Source organism: Pseudophryne corroboree, chromosome 7, assembly GCF_028390025.1.
Source record: "Pseudophryne corroboree isolate aPseCor3 chromosome 7, aPseCor3.hap2, whole genome shotgun sequence".
Taxonomy (NCBI): domain Eukaryota; kingdom Metazoa; phylum Chordata; class Amphibia; order Anura; family Myobatrachidae; genus Pseudophryne; species Pseudophryne corroboree.
In genome coordinates, this window is record NC_086450.1 from 257,244,602 (window position 1) to 257,264,959 (window position 20,358).

At 45.6% G+C, this 20,358-nt stretch overlaps 1 protein-coding gene across 4 annotated transcripts in view; it reads right to left on the bottom strand.

Annotated features, from left to right (window-relative positions):
* Window positions 1–20,358, bottom strand: part of WDR75 (WD repeat domain 75) — a 1,043,598-nt gene that overhangs the window by 184,078 nt on the left and 839,162 nt on the right. The gene's annotated exons all lie outside the window — the stretch shown is intronic.

Here is a 20,358-nt window from a genome sequence, read left to right on the forward strand (position 1 = left end):
CGGGCGGGAGAGTGCGGATGACTCTGCAGCACCGAATGAGAGAACTCCAGGTCCTCCTTAGCCAGGGTATCAAATTTGTAGAATTTTACAAACGTGTTCTCCCCTGACCACGTAGCTGCTCGGCAGAGTTGTAATGCCAAGACCCCTCGGGCAGCCGCCCAAGATGAGCCCACCTTCCTTGTGGAATGGGCCTTGACAGATTTAGGCTGTGGCAGGCCTGCCACAGAATGTGCAAGTTGAATTGTGCTACAAATCCAACGAGCAATCGTCTGCTTAGAAGCAGGAGCACCCAGCTTGTTGGGTGCATACAGTATAAACAGCGAGTCAGATTTTCTGACTCCAGCCGTCCTTGAAATATATATTTTCAATGCTCTGACAACGTCCAGCAACTTGGAATCCTCCAAATCGCTAGTAGCCGCAGGCACCACAATAGGCTGGTTCAGGTGAAACGCTGAAACCACCTTAGGCAGAAAGTGAGGACGCGTCCGCAGTTCTGCCCTGTCCGAATGGAAAATCAGATATGGGCTTTTATACGATAAAGCCGCCAATTCTGACACTCTCCTGGCTGAAGCCAGGGCCAGTAGCATGGTTACTTTCCATGTAAGATATTTCAAATCCACCGATTTGAGTGGCTCAAACCAATGGGATTTGAGAAAATCCAAAACTACATTAAGATCCCACGGTGCCACTGGGGGCACAACCGGGGGCTGTATATGTAGTACTCCTTTTACAAAAGTCTGGACTTCAGGAACTGAAGCCAATTCTTTCTGGAAGAAAATCGACAGGGCCGAAATTTGAACCTTAATGGACCCTAATTTGAGGCCCATAGACAATCCTGTTTGCAGGAAATGTAGGAATCGACCCAGTTGAAATTCCTCCGTCGGGGCCTTCCTGGCCTCACACCACGCAACATATTTTCTCCAAATGCGGTGATAATGTTGTGCAGTCACCTCCTTCCTGGCTTTTACCAGGGTAGGGATGACCTCTTCCGGAATGCCTTTTTCCCTTAGGATTCGGCGTTCAACCGCCATGCCGTCAAACGCAGCCGCGGTAAGTCTTGGAATAGACACGGTCCCTGCTGAAGCAGGTCCCGTCTTAGAGGTAGAGGCCACGGATCTTCCGTGAGCATCTCCTGAAGTTCCGGGTACCAAGTTCTTCTTGGCCAATCCGGAGCCACGAGTATCGTTCTTACTCCCCTTTGCCGTATAATTCTCAGTACTTTTGGTATGAGAGGCAGAGGAGGAAACACATACACTGACTGGTACACCCATGGTGTTACCAGAGCGTCTACAGCTATTGCCTGAGGGTCTCTTGACCTGGCGCAATACCTGTCCAGTTTTTTGTTGAGGCGGGACGCCATCATGTCCACCATTGGTCTTTCCCAATGGACCACAATCATGTGGAAGACTTCTGGATGAAGTCCCCACTCTCCCGGGTGCAGATCGTGTCTGCTGAGGAAGTCTGCTTCCCAGTTGTCCACTCCCGGGATGAACACAGCTGACAGTGCTAACACATGATTTTCTGCCCAGCGGAGAATCCTTGCAGCTTCTGCCATTGCCCTCCTGCTTCTTGTGCCGCCCTGTCTGTTTACGTGGGCGACTGCCGTGATGTTGTCCGACTGAATCAACACCGGCTGACCCTGAAGCAGAGGTTTTGCCAGGCTTAGAGCATTGTTCCTTGTGGACAATTTTATCCGCTGATGCATCTGCAGATGCGATCCGGACCATTTGTCCAGCAGATCCCACTGAAAAGTTCGTGCATGGAATCTGCCGAATGGAATCGCTTCGTAAGAAGCTACCATTTTTCCCAGGACTCTTGTGCATTGATGCACAGATACTTTTCCTGGTTTTAGGAGGTTCCTGACTAGATCGGATAACTCCCTGGCTTTCTCCTCCGGAAGAAATACCTTTTTCTGAACAGTGTCCAGAATCATCCCTAGGAACAACAGACGTGTCGTCGGGATCAGTTGGGATTTTGGAAAATTCAGAATCCACCCGTGTTGTTGGAGCACTACTTGGGTTAGTGCTACTCCGACCTCCAGCTGTTCTCTGGATCTTGCCCTTATCAGGAGATCGTCCAAGTAAGGGATAATTAAGACGCCTTCTCTTCGAAGAAGGATCATCATTTCGGCCATTACCTTGGTAAAGACCCGGGGTGCCGTGGACAATCCAAACGGCAGCGTCTGAAACTGATAATGACAGTTTTGGACCACGAACCTGAGGTACCCTTGGTGTGAAGGACAAATTGGAACATGAAGGTAAGCATCCTTGATGTCCAAGGACACCATAAAATCCCCTTCTTCCAGATTCGCTATCACTGCTCTGAGTGACTCCATCTTGAACTTGAATTTTTGTATGTACAGGTTCAGAGATTTTAGATTTAGAATCGGTCTTACCGAGCCGTCCGGCTTCGGTACCACAAATAGCGTGGAGTAATACCCCTGTCCCTGTTGTAGGAGGGGTACCTTGACTATCACCTGCTGAGAATACAGCTTGTGAATGGCCTCCAATACCGTCGCCCTGTCGGAGGGAGACGTTGGCAAAGCAGACTTTAGGAAACGGCGAGGAGGGGACTTCTCGAATTCCAACCTGTAACCCTGAGATACTACCTGCAGGATCCAGGGGTCCACCTGCGAGTGAGCCCACTGTGCGCTGAAATGTTTGAGGCGACCCCCCACCGCCCCTGAGTCTGCTTGTAAGGTCCCAGCGTCATGCTGACGCCTTTGTAGAAGCCGGGGAGGGCTTCTGCTCCTGGGAAGGAGCTGCTTGTTGCAGTCTCTTACCCTTTCCTTTGCCTCGGGGCAAATAGGAATGTCCTTTTGCTCGTTTGTTCTTATAGGAACGAAAGGACTGCGGCTGAAAAGCCTGCGGCTTTTTCTGCTGGGAGGTGACCTGGGGTAAAAAGGTGGATTTTCCGGCCGTTGCCGTGGCCACCAGATCCGATAGACCGACCCCAAATAATTCCTCCCCCTTATACGGCAATACTTCCATATGTCGTTTGGAATCCGCATCACCTGACCACTGGCGCGTCCATACACTTCTTCTGGCAGATATGGACATCGCACTTACTCTTGATGCCAGAGTGCAAATATCTCTCTGTGCATCTCGCATATAAAGAAATGCATCCTTTAACTGCTCTATAGTCAGTAAAATACTGTCCCTATCCAGGGTATCAATATTTTCAGACAGTGACTCCGACCAAGCCACGCCAGCACTGCACATCCAGGCTGAGGCGATTGCTGGTCTCAGTATAACACCCGTATGTGTGTATATACTTTTTAATGTATTCTCCAGCCTCCTATCAGCTGGATCCTTGAGGGCGGCCGTATCAGGAGACGGTAACGCCACTTGCTTTGATAAGCGTGTGAGCGCCTTATCCACCCTAGGAGGTGTTTCCCAGCGCGCCCTAACCTCTGGCGGGAAAGGGTATAATGCCAATAACTTCTTTGAAATTAGCAGTTTTCTATCTGGGGTAACCCACGCTTCATCACACACTTCATTCAGTTCCTCTGATTCAGGAAAAACTATCGGTAGTTTTTTCACACCCCACATAATACCCCTTTTTGTGGTACTTGCAGTATCAGAGATATGCAAAGCCTCCTTCATTGCCGTGATCATATAACGTGTGGCCCTACTGGAAAATACGTTTGTTTCTTCACCGTCGACACTGGATTCAGTGTCAGTGTCTGGGTCTGTGTCGACCGACTGAGGTAAAGGGCGTTTTACAGCCCCTGACGGTGTCGGAGACGCCTGGACAGGTACTAACTGGTTTGCCGGCTGTCTCATGTCGTCAACCAACTTTTGTAGCGTGCTGACACTATCCCGTAATTCCATAAACAAAGCCATCCATTCTGGTGTCGACTCCCTAGGGGGTGACATCACCATTACAGGCAATTGCTCCGCCTCCACGCCAACATCGTCCTCATACATGTCGACACACACGTACCGACACACAGCAGACACCCAGGGAATGCTCTGATAGAAGACAGGACCCCACTAGCCCTTTGGGGAGACAGAGGGAGAGTTTGCCAGCACACACCCAAGCGCTATAAATATATATAGGGACAACCTTAATAAGTGTGTTCCCTTTATAGCAGCTCAAATATTATAAATATCGCCAATAAGTGCCCCCCCTCTCTGTTTTTACCCTGTTTCTGTAGTGCAGTGCAGGGGAGAGTCCTGGGAGCCTTCCTCGCAGCGGAGCTGGGCAGGAAAATGGCGCTGTGTGCTGAGGAGAATAGGCCCCGCCCCCTTTTCGGCGGGCTTCTTCTCCCGGTATTTTTTTGGAACCTGGCAGGGGTTAAATACATCCATATAGCCCCAGGGGCTATATGTGATATATTTTAGCCAGAATAGGTATATTACATTGCTGCCCAGGGCGCCCCCCCCAGCGCCCTGCACCCTCAGTGACCGCTGGTGTGAAGTGTGCGGAGAGCAATGGCGCACAGCTGCAGTGCTGTGCGCTACCTCATGAAGACTGAGACGTCTTCTGCCGCCGGTTTCTGGACCTCTTCTCTATTCGGCATCTGCAAGGGGGTCGGCGGCGCGGCTCCGGTGACCCATCCAGGCTGTACCTGTGATCGTCCCTCTGGAGCTAGTGTCCAGTAGCCTAAGAAGCAAATCCATCCTGCACGCAGGTGAGTTCACTTCTTCTCCCCTAAGTCCCTCGTTGCAGTGAGCCTGTTGCCAGCAGGACTCACTGAAAATAAAAAAACCTAACAAACTTTTTCTAAGCAGCTCTTTAGGAGAGCCACCTAGATTGCACCCTGCTCGGACGGGCACAAAAACCTAACTGAGGCTTGGAGGAGGGTCATAGGGGGAGGAGCCAGTACACACCACCTAGTGGTCAAACTTTTAAATTTTGTGCCCTGTCTCCTGCGGAGCCGTTATTCCCCTTGGTCCTGACGGAGTCCCAGCATCCACTAGGACGTCAGAGAAATCACAGTAATGACAACATATGTTCTAGAATCAATTTTTAGATTATTTTAGATTAATATGGCCTTGAGAGCAACTACAAGTGCCTACAAGATTGTTGGGTATGTTACAGTGTTCGGCTGAATAGCATTTAAAATATTAACATTGATAATCTGGGAGGAACATGATTTATAGTTGTTAACTAGACATAAAACATTACTTCCGCAGGGACATTATAATGAACTCGGCTTAATACAGAATACAGGTTGAACCCGATGGGCATTTTGCCTATTTTCAACCTCATTAACTATGTTACTTGTATGTATAAAATAAAATATCTACTAAAAAGACTGTTTCATAGAAAACAGGCCACAGCAAATAGGTCAGTGATATCAATTTTATATTCTTTGATTTTATGTTGTCCTCAGAACATGCCTGCCTTTGTGCGCAACATCAGCCCAAATGTCTTGTCGTTTATTTTTAACACCAACAGACCCTCCACCACCCCTAAAAATAAACAAACAAAGAAATAAATAAATAAAAAAACAAGAAAAGCGTAGAGTGAGGAGTTGAAAAAATGAGGGGAGAAAAATATACGTTATGGTAAGAACTTACCGTTGATACGTCCACAGGATAACATTGGGGCATGATGAAGCAACAGAGGATTTGCCCCAAACGGTCAAAGCTTTTCGGCCTCCCAGCATGCAACGGGCCCGTCCGTATATCCCTGCCTCCTGACTCAGGCAAATCAGTTGTTTTTCCAAAGCTCAAGGCATGAGCATCGTAGATAGCCCTAATCAGGCGAGAACAACACACATGCATACCCTTCCATGCAAGAAGGAAGAGGTTAATGAGTAAAAGGATCCTTAAATCAGGTGCATCAGGGTGGGATCCCTGTGGATCCTTTGATCTTAGGAGAAATACTGTTATCAATGGTAAGTTCTTACCATAACGTATATTTCTACTGCAGGGTCCACAGATTTATCCACAGGATAACATTGGGATTTCCCAAAGCAATTTAGTGGTGGGGATGATCCTGATTGGACAGGAGAATCCTTCGCCCAAATTCAGCGTCATAAGAGGCAAAGGTATCAACGGCATAATGTCTAATGAATGTGTTAATGGAAGACCATGTGGCTGCATAACATACTGTATCTGTTCTGCTGAAGCACCACATTGTGCTGCCCATGATGGGCCTACCTTATGAGTAGAGTAAGCAGAGACATCAGCTGGAATAGGGAGATCAGCTTGAGAATATGCTTCCGAAATCATCATCCGAAGCCACCTTGCCAGAGTCTGCTCATCAGCAAGCCATCCTCTTTTGTAAAATCTGTAGAGAACAAAGAGAATCTCTCTTTCTGATAGCACTGGTACAATCTACGTAGATCCTTAAGGCACGGACCACGTCCAGAGATGCATCTGCCGCAGAAAGGCCCGGTTCCTGGAAAGCGAGACTACAATTTCTTCGTTTAACTGGAATTTAGACACTATCTTAGGGAAGATACCCAGATGTACTTCTGAGAATTGCTCTATCTGGATAAAAAAATAATAATAATCAGAAATGGAGTACGACACAACAATGCCGCTAAATCTGAAACTATTCTAGCTGAAGCCATGGCCAGTAGAAAGAGATCTTTAGCTGTCAACCATTTAAGATCCTCTCTTTTAAGTGGTTCAAATGGGACAACTTGAAGGGCCTTTAGGACTAAACTTAAGTCCCAAGGCACTGTAGGAGGAACAATAAGAGGTTGAATGAGCAGCATTCCCTGGAAAACAGTGCACACATCCTGTCGGTTGGCAATTTTCTTTTGGAACCATACAGTCAATGCTGACACTTGCACTCTCAAAGAAGCCACCTTTAAACCTTTTATTCATTCCTTCCTGAAGGAATGCAAAGACCCTGGAAAACTCTGAAAAACCTAGGGTCAAATTTCCTTTCGCTGCACCATTGAAGATAGGTTTGCCATATTCGGTGATAAATGCGAGCTGAGGAAGGTTTCCTTGCTCTGAGCATTGTTTGAATTACCTGTTGTGAGAATCCTCTTGACTTCATGATAGAGGTATCAAGAGCCACACCGTCAAAGACGGACGATCAAGGTGTCTGTGATAACAAGGACCTTGACTCAGTAGATCTGGATGTTGAGGGAGTAGGAATGGAGCATCCATCGACAGCCTCTGCAGATCTATGTACCAATGTCTTCTGGGCCAAGCCGGAGCTATTAGTATCATGGCACCCTTTCCCTGTTTTACCCTGGGTAATAAGGCGATTGGTGGAAACACATAGGCCAGATGAAAGTCACATCTCTCCGACAGGGCATCCACAGAGACTGCTCTGGGATCCTTTGTTCTTGACCCGTATGCCAGAACTTTGTTGTTCTGACGAGACACCATGAGATCTATCTCCGGCAACCCCCACCTCTCGAACAGGGTCTGGAAGACCTCTGGGTGTAGAGGCCATTCACTTGCATGAATGGCATGTCGACTGAGAAAGCCCGCTTCCCAGTTTAGAACTCTAGGGATGAATACTGTGGACAAGGCTGTATGAAGTTCTGCCCACTTTAATTTGTGGCTGACCTCCTTCATTGCTTTTTCGCTGCGAGATCCTCCCTGATGGTTGAGGTACGCTACTGCCGTCGCACTGTCCGAACGGTTCTGAAATGGTTTCCCCTGAAGGATGTCCTTTGCCTGAATCAGTGCCATGTATATGGCCCGAAGTTCCAATATATTTATTGGCAGGCAACTTTCTTCCTTGGTCCACTGCCCCTGGAAACAAAACCTTCTTGACACCGCTCCCCAGCCCTGAAGGCTGGCATCCGTTGACAGAATTTCCTAAGCAGATATCTAAAGGGGTCTCCCTTTGTCCAGATGGGATGACTGTAGCCGTCCAGGCTAACGACCTCCTTACTTCTAAAGAAAGGACCTTAGTCTGTGTTTTTATTGTTTATATTATGTGTATATTATTTATTTTATGAAAAGCATTCCATTTGGTAAGGAACAGATGTTGCAGAGGCCTCGTATGGAACCGAGTATACTATACCATGTCGAATGTTGATACCATTAATCCCAACACACGCATTGCTGCGTGAATGGAAACCCTTCGACTGTGTAGAAGCTCCCGAATCCTTGACTGAACTTTGGATATTTTGTTCAGAGGTAAAGTTACTCTCTGATGGCTCGAATCCAATGCAGCCAAGTGAGTCATCCGCTGTGACGGAACCAGAAACAATTTTGCCCAATTTATGAGCACACCATGCTTCTGGAGACGTTATTGTCTGTTGCAGATGACACAGAAGCAAATCCTGAGACTGTGCCAGGATTAAAAGATCGTCACGGTATGGGAAAATTCTTATCCCCTGCTTGCGGAGATAAGCTGCCATTACCACCATACTTTTGGTAAACATTCTAGGAGCTTTAGCCAGGCCAAATGGCAGGGCTTGGAACTGAAAATACTGTTGGAGAGCAAACCTGAGATAGCGCTGATGGGACAGGGCTTTGGGAACATGTAGGTAAGCACTTATTATCAGTTTCTTACATAGCGCAGCATATTCCGTTGCACTTTAAAACTAGAACAGTTATAGAACAAAATTGGGCAAAGTCAGACAGAGGTAGGAAGGCCCTGCTCGCAAGCTAACAATCTATAGGGAAATAGACATCGATACACAAGGATAGATGCTACCTATTGCATAATGGTCCACCAGATTGCCAGGTTCTTAATGGGTTGTATGATATGTTAACCCAGCAATGTTGGAAGACAAAATCTGTGAGGTTATGTGGACTGTACAGAGAGGATGTAATTGGATAAGGAAGCATTGAACGTTATGTGGGTGGGTCTGGAATTTGGTAGGCTTGTCTGAAGAGATGAGTTTTCAGGGAACGTTTGAAGGTTTGGAGACTAGAGGATAGTCTTATTGTGCGTAGGAGGGAATTCCACAGAGTGGGTGAAGCCTGGATAAAGTCCTGTAATTCTGAGTGGGAACACTACATGTGGATGAGAGACGCAGATCTTGTGCAGAGCGGAGAGGTCTGGTAGGGAGATATTTTGAGATGAGTGAAGAGATGTATGATGGTGCAATTTGGTTAATAGCCTTGTATGTAAGTAAAAATATTTTATATTTAACACGGTAGAATACCGGTAACCAATGGAGGGACTGAGAGCGGATCAGCAGTCGAAGAACATCTAGCGAGGAAGATTAGCCTCGCAGCTGCATTTAAACTGGATTGTAGTGGTGAGAGCCTATGTTTGGGAAGACCATTAAGAAGACTATTACAATAATCAATGCGGGAGATAATGAGTGCATGGATTAGAGTTTTTGCAGTGTCTTGTGTAAGATAAGGGCATATTTTGGATATGTTTTTTAAGTGCATGTAACATGATTTAGAGACAGATTGAATGTGTGGAACAAAGGACAGTTCAGAGTCAAGGGTGACACCTAGGCAGCGAGCTTGTGGGGTGGATAGTCACTTTCTCAACAGGTATGGAAATTTCAGGTTGGTAACTACTCTTGGCTGGTGGGAAAATAATTCTGTTTTGGAAATGTTGAGTTTAAGGTGGCGAGATGACATCCAAGATGAAATGGCAGACAGGCATTCAGTGACACGAGCCAATACAGATGGTGATAAATCTTGGGAGGATAGGTAGATCTGAGTATCATCAGCGTACAAATGATACTGAAATCTGAAGGAGCGGATTAGTTTACCAAAAGATGAGGTATAGATTGAGAACAGCAGAGAACCCAAGACTGAGCCTTGTGGTACTCCAACTGATAGAGGTAGAATAAGAGAAGTGAACACTGAAATAACACTTAGATAAGTACTGTAGGATGAGAACCAAGTAAGGGCTGTGTCCTGAAGACCTAGGGATTGTAGTGTTTATATGAGAAGAGAGTGGTCAACAGTGTCAAAAGCAGCAGAGAGATCTAGAAGAATAAGAAGTGTGTAATGGCCTTTCGATCTAGCAGTGGCTAGATCATTCACTACTTTGGTCAGTGACGTCTCTGTGGCGTGTTGGGCACGAATGCCTGACTGAAGTGGGTCCAGTAAGTTGTGGTAGTTAAGAAAGTAAGGCAAGTGTAGGCACGTCTCTCAAGTATCTTGGAGGGACATGGTAGCTGAGAAATGGGACGGTAGTTAGAGTGTGTGTTTGGTTAAGCATCCTGGATATCCAGGGATACCATAAAATCCCCTGGCTCCATAGCCAAAATGACGGAACCATAAAGTTTCCATGCGAAAACGAGGCACCCAAATGTACTTGTTCAGGACTTTGAGATTGAGTATGGGCCGGAACGACCCATTTGGCTTCTGGACTAGAAATAGGTTGGAGTAAAAACAATGTCCTCTTTGTGCAGGAGGAACTGGCATGATTACTACTGACTGAAGCAATTTCTGAACTGTCTCTTGCAAAGTCCTGGTCTTCGTCTCTATCAGAGATGGGTTGGTACAAAAAAACCTTTGAGGAGGGCGCTTCTTTAAAGAATAAGTATAACTGAGATATACCGCTTCTTGCACACAGACGTCTGTTGTAGACTGCTGCCAAATCTGTGCAAATTGAAGAAGTCGGCCTCCCACCCTGGGATCCCCCAGGTGGAGGCCTGCACCATCAGGCTGATGGTTTATCTTCTGCTTTAGAAACCGGTCCTCTGGTTAGTGTTACCAGACTTGCTGTATTGGGACTGTTTGCCATCACCCTTTCCTTTTGCTTTTCCTTGAGACCAAAAGGACTGAAAAGCTGGAACTTTAGGCTTGAATTTGTATGTGGAATGAAACTTTACCTTCTTGGAGTCTGCTTCTGACTCCACAAAACTGGTTAATTCTATACCGAAAAGAATATTTCCAGAAAAAGGTAAAGACAAAACCTTTTTAGATTCTGTATCAGCTTTCCATGTTTGTAGCCAAACTGCTCTGCAAGCGGTTACTGTTGAAGCCGATGCTTGAGAGGCAATTGTACCCATATCCAAGGCTGCTTCTTCCAAAAATATTGCAGCCTGTTTGATATGTGCAACATGGGATATTTGCTGTCTAGAGGTTATTGAAAGATCACCTTCCAATGCATCAGCCACTGCTTTTGCCATGCAGGCTGAAGCCATGGCATGTCTTATGACTGCCCCAGACAAGAAAAAAATGTATGTTTTTTTAGAAAACCATCCACAATCCTATCCATGACATCATTTAATGATGTTGAAGGCTGAGGTAATGTAGATTTTCACACTAATTGAATAACATGCTTATCTACTTTGGGGGCCACCTCCCCCTTTAAACAGTCGCCAGCCGGAAGAGGTTATTTGGAATTCCATTTCCTAAGAATTTTAAACTTCTTACTGGGCATATCCCAAGCCTCTTACATAATTTCTGTCAGCTGATTTGACCCAGGAAACTCAGTCTTAACTGTTTTGGGACGTTTAAACACAGGTGCCTTTGATTTTATCACAGGCTCTGCTAATTCTTCTAAGGATAGAATGGCTTTCATTGCATTCATTATCTCAGATATGTCCACTGAGCTGAGACCTTCTTCCTCATCTTCGTATGCAGAACCAGAGTGTAATGAGTCTTCATCCTCCGACAAATCCTCATCTGAATCATGTGTAGACTGTAAAGATGTTGTTTCATGTCTATGTGATTTACCTACCACTGGCCTTTCAGCCTGTTTCTTTTGGGAGGCTGCTACTTCCCCTGCTGGAAGTGATAAACCGTAGGTGGGAAGCTGCATGCATGGGTTAACTGTGTAACCTATCCCTGGTAAAGAAGTATGAATTATCCGCTCAGCTAAACTGGATAATGTTTGTGAAACATAGCCCAAAGGGGGTTCATCTTGCACCTGTGTCTGCCTTGTATTTTTCAACACCTTGGTGAAAGCGAAAACAATTTGCACACAAACCATCCTGAACCAGATCCCGAGAGGTTAACCCAGCTTTGCAAGACAAACATGATATGAGTGTTGGTGCTGCTGTGAGTGTATTTTCCTCACCCTTGCAGCTCTTAGACATGATAAATAACCAGACACTTGCACAGTGTACTACACAATTTGTGACTGTAATCACTTTTAAGTTTTATTAAAATGACATACAATCTGACCCTACCCTGCTTTGCGCCAGCATTAAGAATTGGAATAGACAGAAAAAACTGACAGAATTATAGTAAAGTCAGCAATCACACTAGAAATCAGTAACAGGTTATACATTAGTATAAACAGGATTTTGATACCTACCGGTAAATCCTTTTCTCCTAGTCCGTAGAGGATGCTGGGGTCCACTTCATGACCATGGGGTATAGATGGTTCTGCAGGCGCCATGGGCACTCTTAAGACTTTTCAATGGGTGTGAACTGGCTCCTCCCTCTATGCCCCTCCTCCAGACCCCAGTTATAGGAACTGTGCCCAGGGAGCCGAGACCTTCCTCCTCCTGTTCATATGACGAACCAGAGTTTATTGAACTTTCATCCTTCGATGAATCTTCATCTGAAACATGTGTAGCCTCTGAGGATGAAGATTTACTTACCACTGGCTTATCACCCTGTTTCTTTTGAGAGGCTGCTGCTTGAAGTGATAAACCGCAGGTGGGAAGCTGCATGTAAGGGTTAATCATGTAACCTACAGTATCCCTTGGTACAGGAGTTAGAATTATCCGCTCAGCTATACTGGATGTTTGTGCAAACATAGCCCAAGGTGGACCAACCTGCACCTGAATTTGCCTTTTTTTTTTTTTCAAGAGACCCTGGTGAAGCTAAAACAATTTGAACACAAACAATCCTGAACCAGATCCTGAGAGGTTAACCCAGCTTTGCAAGACAAACATGATATGAGTGTTGGTGTTGCTGTGAGTATCTTTCTCACCTTTGCCGCTCATAGACATGATAAATAATCAACACTTACACAGTGTACTACACAATTTGTGACTGTAATCACTTTAAGCTTTTTAAAGTGACATACAATCCAACCCTACCCTGCTTATGCACCAGCACTGAGGATCAGAATAGAAAATAATTGATCGAATATACAGTAAAGTCAGCAATTACACTAGCAGTCAGTCAAGTTATACATTATTATAATAAGCAATATGAGCACATAATCAACTACAATACATCTCAAGTAAGAACATACTACTGAATCATGTTTAAAAAGATCTACCTTATTCAGACGCATCGCAAAAGAAACAACAGTAATCGTATACAGACTCGTATGCATTAGGCACTTATCTAACTATTCAAACTAAAAATGTAGTGCTGTATTACCCGTACGCAGTACAGGGAGATAGAGTGGATCCAGACGCTACTAGTGTACACTGACGATCCATGAAGCTATAGTGAACACAAACGCTCAGTGAACACTGACGCTCCAGTCACACAGCCTCCTATGCTGTGACTGGATCCCCTTTCTATACAGCGTCTCAGATGGAAGCGGGAACACAGTTCGTGGCCTGAGACTCAGAGGAAACTGTCCATGAACCGGGGGGAGGGGCAATCAGGAGAGCACCTAACTCCCCACTGCTGACCTCAACCCTAGGGATCTCGGCCTCATACTATTCCTGGAGCCTATGATCCCTAAGGCCTAGCGCTGATGCACCCGAGTTGGCAGCCGCATCAGCGACTGTTTGGTAGTCTCCGCTCAAAACAGTGCGGAACCAATGCCTTAACTGCTCCCCGTGCTCCTGCTACAGCCTGGTAAACATCTGCTAAACCTGCTAGTATATCCAACAGACGCCCGCTGAAACAGCACTGTACTTGTGGGTAAGCGTTGTCGCGACCCGGCGAAGTTGTTGTTGGAACGACTCTTTCTAAAGGTATGTATAAGACGCTTTTTAGAAAGATCACTCAAGAAAAAATAGTAAGACAATAAAAGCAAAATAAGAAAGCTTAGGGCTGCTAAAAAACAGCAGCCCTCTGACCATGGTCCGGCTTCTGCCGCACCAAACAAAAAAATTAATTTGCCTGAACCAGGAGGCGGGGATATAGGTAGGAGTTAGCACTTTATAATCTAGCCCTTGGGAGAGGTGTAGAGAGAGGCTAAACCCAACGTTCCTGAAGACATTCTGCAACAAACTTCGACCAGTGTATTTTGTTGCCCAGCAACTATCTGCATCAGACGCATCCAATGTATTTTGCCGCACAGTGATTACTGCAGCAGACACATGTATATCGCTCATCATATTTTACACGGAAGCGGGACAATCAGTTCAAAACCGTAGTTAATTTGCCACCTGAGCTGCGATCCCTGGTGGTATACTGTTGAAACGCCCCGTGTCAGCGCTGTCCAGTAGCATACAACCCAAGACAGCCAGGCTGCGTACACAAATGCAACTTCTCGCAAGCAGGAAAACAGGATTTTATATACCTATCAGTAAATCCTTTTCTTGTAGTCCATAGAGGATGCTGGAGTCCATTTAGTACCATGGGGTAGAGACGGGTCCACTTGGAGCCATGGGCACTTTAAGGAGTTTAATAGTGTGGGATGGCACCTCCCTCTATGCCCCTACTACCAGACTCGGTCTAGAAACTGTGCCCGAGGAGACGGACATACTTCCAGAGAAGGAAATACACAGATAGTGGTGAGATTCACACCAGCTCACACATAACAAAAAGGAAAGCCAAGCTAACCAACGTGAAACATTTCAGCAATGGCTGAACTAACAATACTTAACCAAGTAACTGTGCAGGAAACACGAAGCACTGGGCGGGCGCCCAGCATCCTCTACGGACTACGAGAAAAGGATTTACCGGTAGGTATATACAATCCTGTTTTCTCTTACGTCCTAGATGATGCTGGGGTCCATTTAGTACCATGGGGATGTAGCAAAGCCCCAAGTACAGGAGGGAGAGTGCAGAGGTTCCTGCAGAACAGATTGACCAACTATTAGGTCCTCAGAGGCCAAAGTATCGAACTTGTAGAACTTAGCAAACGTGTTCGACCCTGACCAAGTAGCTGCTCGGCAAAGCTGAAGAGCCGAGACACCCCGGGCAGCCGCCCAGGAAGAACCCACTTTACGGGTAGAGTGGGCTTGAACAGATTTTGGAATCGGAAATCCTGCTTTTGAATAAGCATTCTGGATCGTACAGTAAGATTGATCCAGCGAGAAAAAAGCAAATTATACTTACCGATAATTTCATTTCTTCAAGATACTTCATGGCAGACCTTACTTCTGGGATTGTATCCCATTCCTAACTTTAGACAGGGAATTTTTCAACTCACTTAGGGACCACCCACTTTGGGTATATAGTCCTTCTCCTCCCCTTCCTCCATTAGTCTTTTGAGTGTCTCCTACGACCACGCTTTATTAAAACCTTACTAAGGGAGGGTATATTGTAGGCTGCCATGAAGTATCTTGAAGAAATTAATTTATCGGTTAAGTATAATTTGCTTTTTTCTCCTACGCTACTTCATGGCAGCCCTTACTTCTGGGTTATACCAACACTCAGTATAGGGAGAGCAATATAAATACAGAAGAGACATTGTTTTATTGCTGAAAATGATAATTTGTTTATTCCAATGCCACATCAAGGATACACTTTCCAAAGTGGGCGTCTACAACATCTACTGCATAATGACTAGAGAATGTATGTATGTATGGAAGACCATGTAGCTGCTGCACATATGTCTTTCGCCGACAGCCGAGCCTTCCTATCCCAAGAAGCTGCCACAGCCCTGGTAGAGTGTGCCTTTAGCTCCCCCGGTACCTTACAACCATTCTGCTTGTAAATAAACGTCAGGAGTTCCCTAATCCACCTGGAAATGGCTTGTTTTGTAGGTTTCTCGCCCTTCCTTGCTCCTGAATGTAACACAAACAAGTTTTACGAAACTCTAACTCTCTCCAAGTAGACTGAGTTTGCTCTTATTAGATCCAAATTATGCATTCTCTCCTCCTCATCATTCTGTGGATGTGGATAGAAAGAAGGTAACACAATGTCCTGATTAAAATGGAAATCGGACACCACTTTAGGCAGAAAATCTGGATTAGTTCTTAGACCAAGTACATCTGGAAGGAAATTGAGATAAGGCTCCTCTGACCACAAAGTCTGTAGCTCTCCAACTCTTCTGGCTGAGGTGATGGCCATCAAAAACACTACTTTCCAAGTCTGAAATTTCATCAAGACTTCCTGTGATGGTTCAAACGAGGACAACATTAATGAATTTAGAACCAAATTTAAATCCCATGAAGCGAAAACCGACCTAACCCGAGGTCTTATCCTTTTAATTGCCTGACGGAACTTCTTCACTAGACTCTCGTTGGACAATCTTCGTTCCAACAGGACACTCACAGCTGCTATCTGGACCTTGATAGTGGATACTGCCAGCCCCTTTTCAAAGCCATCAAACAAAAATTGTAAGACTTGAGACATCTCTGCTTCCTGCAGGTTAAATCTTGAACTGGACCAAGAAATGAAAGTTTTCCAGATTCTATAATAGACCTTAGAGGATAGTTTTTTCCTCGACCGAATCAGCAAATTAACAACTTGGTCAGTTAAACCCTTCTTCAGTAATTGCTGTTCAATTTCCATGCCGTCAAATGGAGTTGCTGTAGACTCGGGTGCAGCAATGGACCCTGATGTAACAGATCCATTACTAGCGGCAACGTTCAGGGTTCCCCTACTCCCTACTGCCATCCTCAGAATTGAGGGAAACCACACTCTCTTCGGCCAATATTATTATGACTTGCGCCCTTTCCTCCCTGATTTCCTTAGAATACTTGTAATCATTGGAAACGGAGGCAATACATATGCTAGCTTGAACCTCCATGGGAGAGAAAAGACATCCACTCCCCCTGTTCCTGGGAGATGATATCGGGAGAAGAACAGAGGAACTTTCGCATTGACGTGCGTAGCCATTAGATATACCTGAGGCTGGCCAAATTTCTGTACAGTCTGCCTGAACACTGTCGTTCAATTCTCATTCTCCTGGTAGCACCTCTTGCCGACTGAGGAAATCCGCCACAGAATTGTCTACTCCTGGAACATGTAGCGCGGATAGGGACTCAAGATGACCTTCTGCCCAATGTAGTATGTTTGACACCTCTTCAATTAACACCTGACTTCTGGTGCCGCCTTGCCGATTGAGATAGGCTACCACTGCTACATTGTCTGAAAACACTGAGATTTTTCCCCTGTAATTGCTCCTGGAAATATCTCATCGCCTTCCACACGGCTCTCATTTCTCTGTGGTTTGAAAACAGTATTATTTCTTCCCGGTTCGATCTGCCTTGGCAGTTCTGCTGCAACAAGTGTGCCCCCCATCCTACTGCACTTGCATTCGTCGTTAGTATAAGATAGTGACGATCTTACAAAGCCGTTTTTCTGTCGACCAGTTCTGCTTCCATCCACCAGTCTAGGGAGCGTCTTGCCTTTTGACATAACTATGTGATAATTCAGGGAATAACCTCTCCGACAGTAGTTTAGGATATCTAGCTGAAGATCTCTCATCAGCCATCTTGCCCAAGGGATTACGTCTATGGTGGAGGACATCATCCCTAAAAGATGCATTCTCTGGCGCAGTGTCACACTGCTGCACTCTTTTAGCAGAGAAACCAGATCCCGAATTTTTGAGCACCTTTCTTCCGAAAAACCTATCATATAACTGATAGTATCCACCTGTACTCTGAAAAACTAGATATTTTGCCTTGGTTCTAGCTGGCCTTTTTCCCAGTTTATTATCCAGCCATGCCTTTGTAGGATCTGCAGCGTCACTTCCAATGCTCCTTTTACTTCCCGACTCAACTCTCTGGATACTAGTAGGTCGTCTAGATATGACCAGATTGCTATTCTTCGTCTTCTTATCACGGTCAACAGTGCCGACAGGACCTTGGTAAAAATCATTGGAGACGTCTTTCAGACCGAAAGGGAGACAAATAAACTTAAAAAGTTTGCCCTCATGGTAGCGTCTGAGCCGGAAGTGAGGTCATTTAGTTCATGAAACGAGAAACAAGCGGGAACTGGCCATGAACTCGGAGGAGGGACGGCCAGGAGAGCGTCTGAATCCCCCTGTTGACTTTAACTCCCAGGATCGTGGCCTCTACCTAGTCCTGGCGCCTATGATACCCGGAGCGTAGCGCTGTCGCACTCTAGATGTCTGGCGCATCAACACACTGTTTGTAGTCTCCACCAAATTAGTGTAGCTGTGTCCTGACCCCTCTAGTAAGAGGAAGTCCATAGACTCACCGTCTTCCCATGCTACGGCCACAACCTGGTTACGTCTGCTGGACCTGCTAGAACATCCGACACAGACGCCCGTCGAGACAGCACTGATACCCGAAGGTAAGCGTTGTTGAAACCCGGTGGGGATTTGCTGGAGCAACTCTTTCTAGTATGCATTTTAGACGCTGTTAAGAGAAGTCGCTCAAACAAAAACAATACAGTAAGTCTATAAAAATAAAATAATAAAAGCTTGAGGCTGCTCTCACAGCAGCCCTATGACCATGCAGCTTCCTGCCGCACCAAGCCAAAAACTGATCTGACTGAGTCAGTGGGCGGGACTATATAGTGGAGGCCCCAATGCATCCTGGGAGGCCACAAAGCTCGTGACCATGTTGGTGCCATTTTCGCTGTCGCTCGACAATATCCCAATGTTATCCTGTGGACCCAGCCAGAGAAAAATTCTTATCCCCTGCTTGCGGAGATAAGCTGCCATAACCAACCATAATCTTGGTAAATACTCTGGAGGCTGTGGCTAACCCAAAGGGTAAGGCTTGGAACTGAAAAGGTTGCTGGAGGATGGCAAACCTGAGATAACACTGATGGGACAATGATACAGGAACATGCAGGTAAGCATCCTGTATATCAAGAGATACCATGTAATCACCTGGTTCCATGGCCAAAACTATGGAGCGTAACATCTCCATGTGGAACCGTGGTACATAAATGTATTTGATTAACATTTTGAGATTGAGAATTGGCCGGGATGACCCATTTGGCTTCTGAACCAAATATAGGTTGGAGTAAAAACCCTGTCCCAGTTGTGCCGGGGGTACTGGAATAATTACTCCTGAAGCAACTTCTGAACTGCTTCTTGCAGGGTTCTGGACTTTGCCTCTATATGAGACGGACTGGTGTAGAAGAACCTTCGAGGAGGATGTTTCTTGAAAGGGAAAACAACCCAGAGAAATCGCTTCTTGCACCTAAGCAGCTGTTGTCAACTGCTGCCATATGTGTGCAAACTTAATTAGTCGGCCCCCTACCCTGTGGTCCCCCAGGCGGAGGCCCGCACCATCAGGCTGATGATTTATGTTCTGTTTGGAAGCTGGCCCTCTGGTGGCCCATTGCTTCTTTGCCTTACCAAACTTATAGTACTGGGGCTGCTTAGAATCTTTTTTCCCTTTTGTTTTTTCTTGCCACCGAAATGGCCGAAACCCCGAACCCCTAGGCCTAGGGTTATAATTGGCAGGAAACCTGACCTTGGATTCTGCTACTGACTCCAGAATATCTGTCAATTCCTTACCAAAGAGAATATTCCCAACAAAAGGCAAAGATTCCAAAACATTTTTGGATTCTGAAGCAGCTTTCCATGTACATAGCCAAATTGCTCTGCGAGCAGCTACAGTTAAGGCTGACACTTTGGAGGCAATAGTACCCATATCCATTTCTGCTTCTTCTAAGAATATCACAGCCTGCTTCATGTGAGCTATATGGGATTTCTGCTACCTAGTAGGTGCCGAAAGCCCGTTTTCCAGTTCGTCAGCCTATTCAGCTACCGCCTTTGCCACCCAGGCTGAAGCCATAGCTGGCTTTATGATTGCCCCTGACAGAGAAAATATGTTTTTCAAAAACCCATCCACTCTTCTGTCTGTGACATCATTTAATGATGTTGACGGTAAAGGCAAAATATATTTTCGCACTTTACGAATTACTTGCATATCTACCTTAGGAGGCACTTCTCTTTTTAAACAGTCCCCAGTTGGAAAAGAGTAATAGGAATCCCATTTTTTGGAATTTTATATTTCCTACTGGGTGTAGCCCAAGCTTCCTCTATAATTTCCATCAGCTCCTCTGACCCTGGAAACTCGACCCTGTTTTGGGACGTTTAAACACAAGTGCCTTAGTTTTTATTATCGACTGCTGATTCCTCTAGGGACAGAATAGCATTGATTGCTCCAATTAGCTTAGCTATATCCTCTGAGCTGATACCTTTCTACCTGTTCTTCATATGGTGAAGCAGAGTATATAGAGCTATCCTCATCTGATGTATCATACTGTGTAGCCTGTGAATTTGATGATATATTTACCCTTGGTTTATCAGCTTGTTGACTTGTAGAAGCTGTTGGGGCTATACCATAAGAAGGGAGCTGCATGTATGGGTTAATAGTGTACCTTATTCCTGAGGTTGAAGCTGTAGGGACTAACCTTTCAGCTATACTGGATAAGGTTTGTGCAAACACAGCCCAAGGCGGATCTAACTGCCGTTGAACAGGACTCTGCCTTGCAAACTGCTGAAAAGCAAAACAATTTGCACATAAAACCCATCATGTGCCAA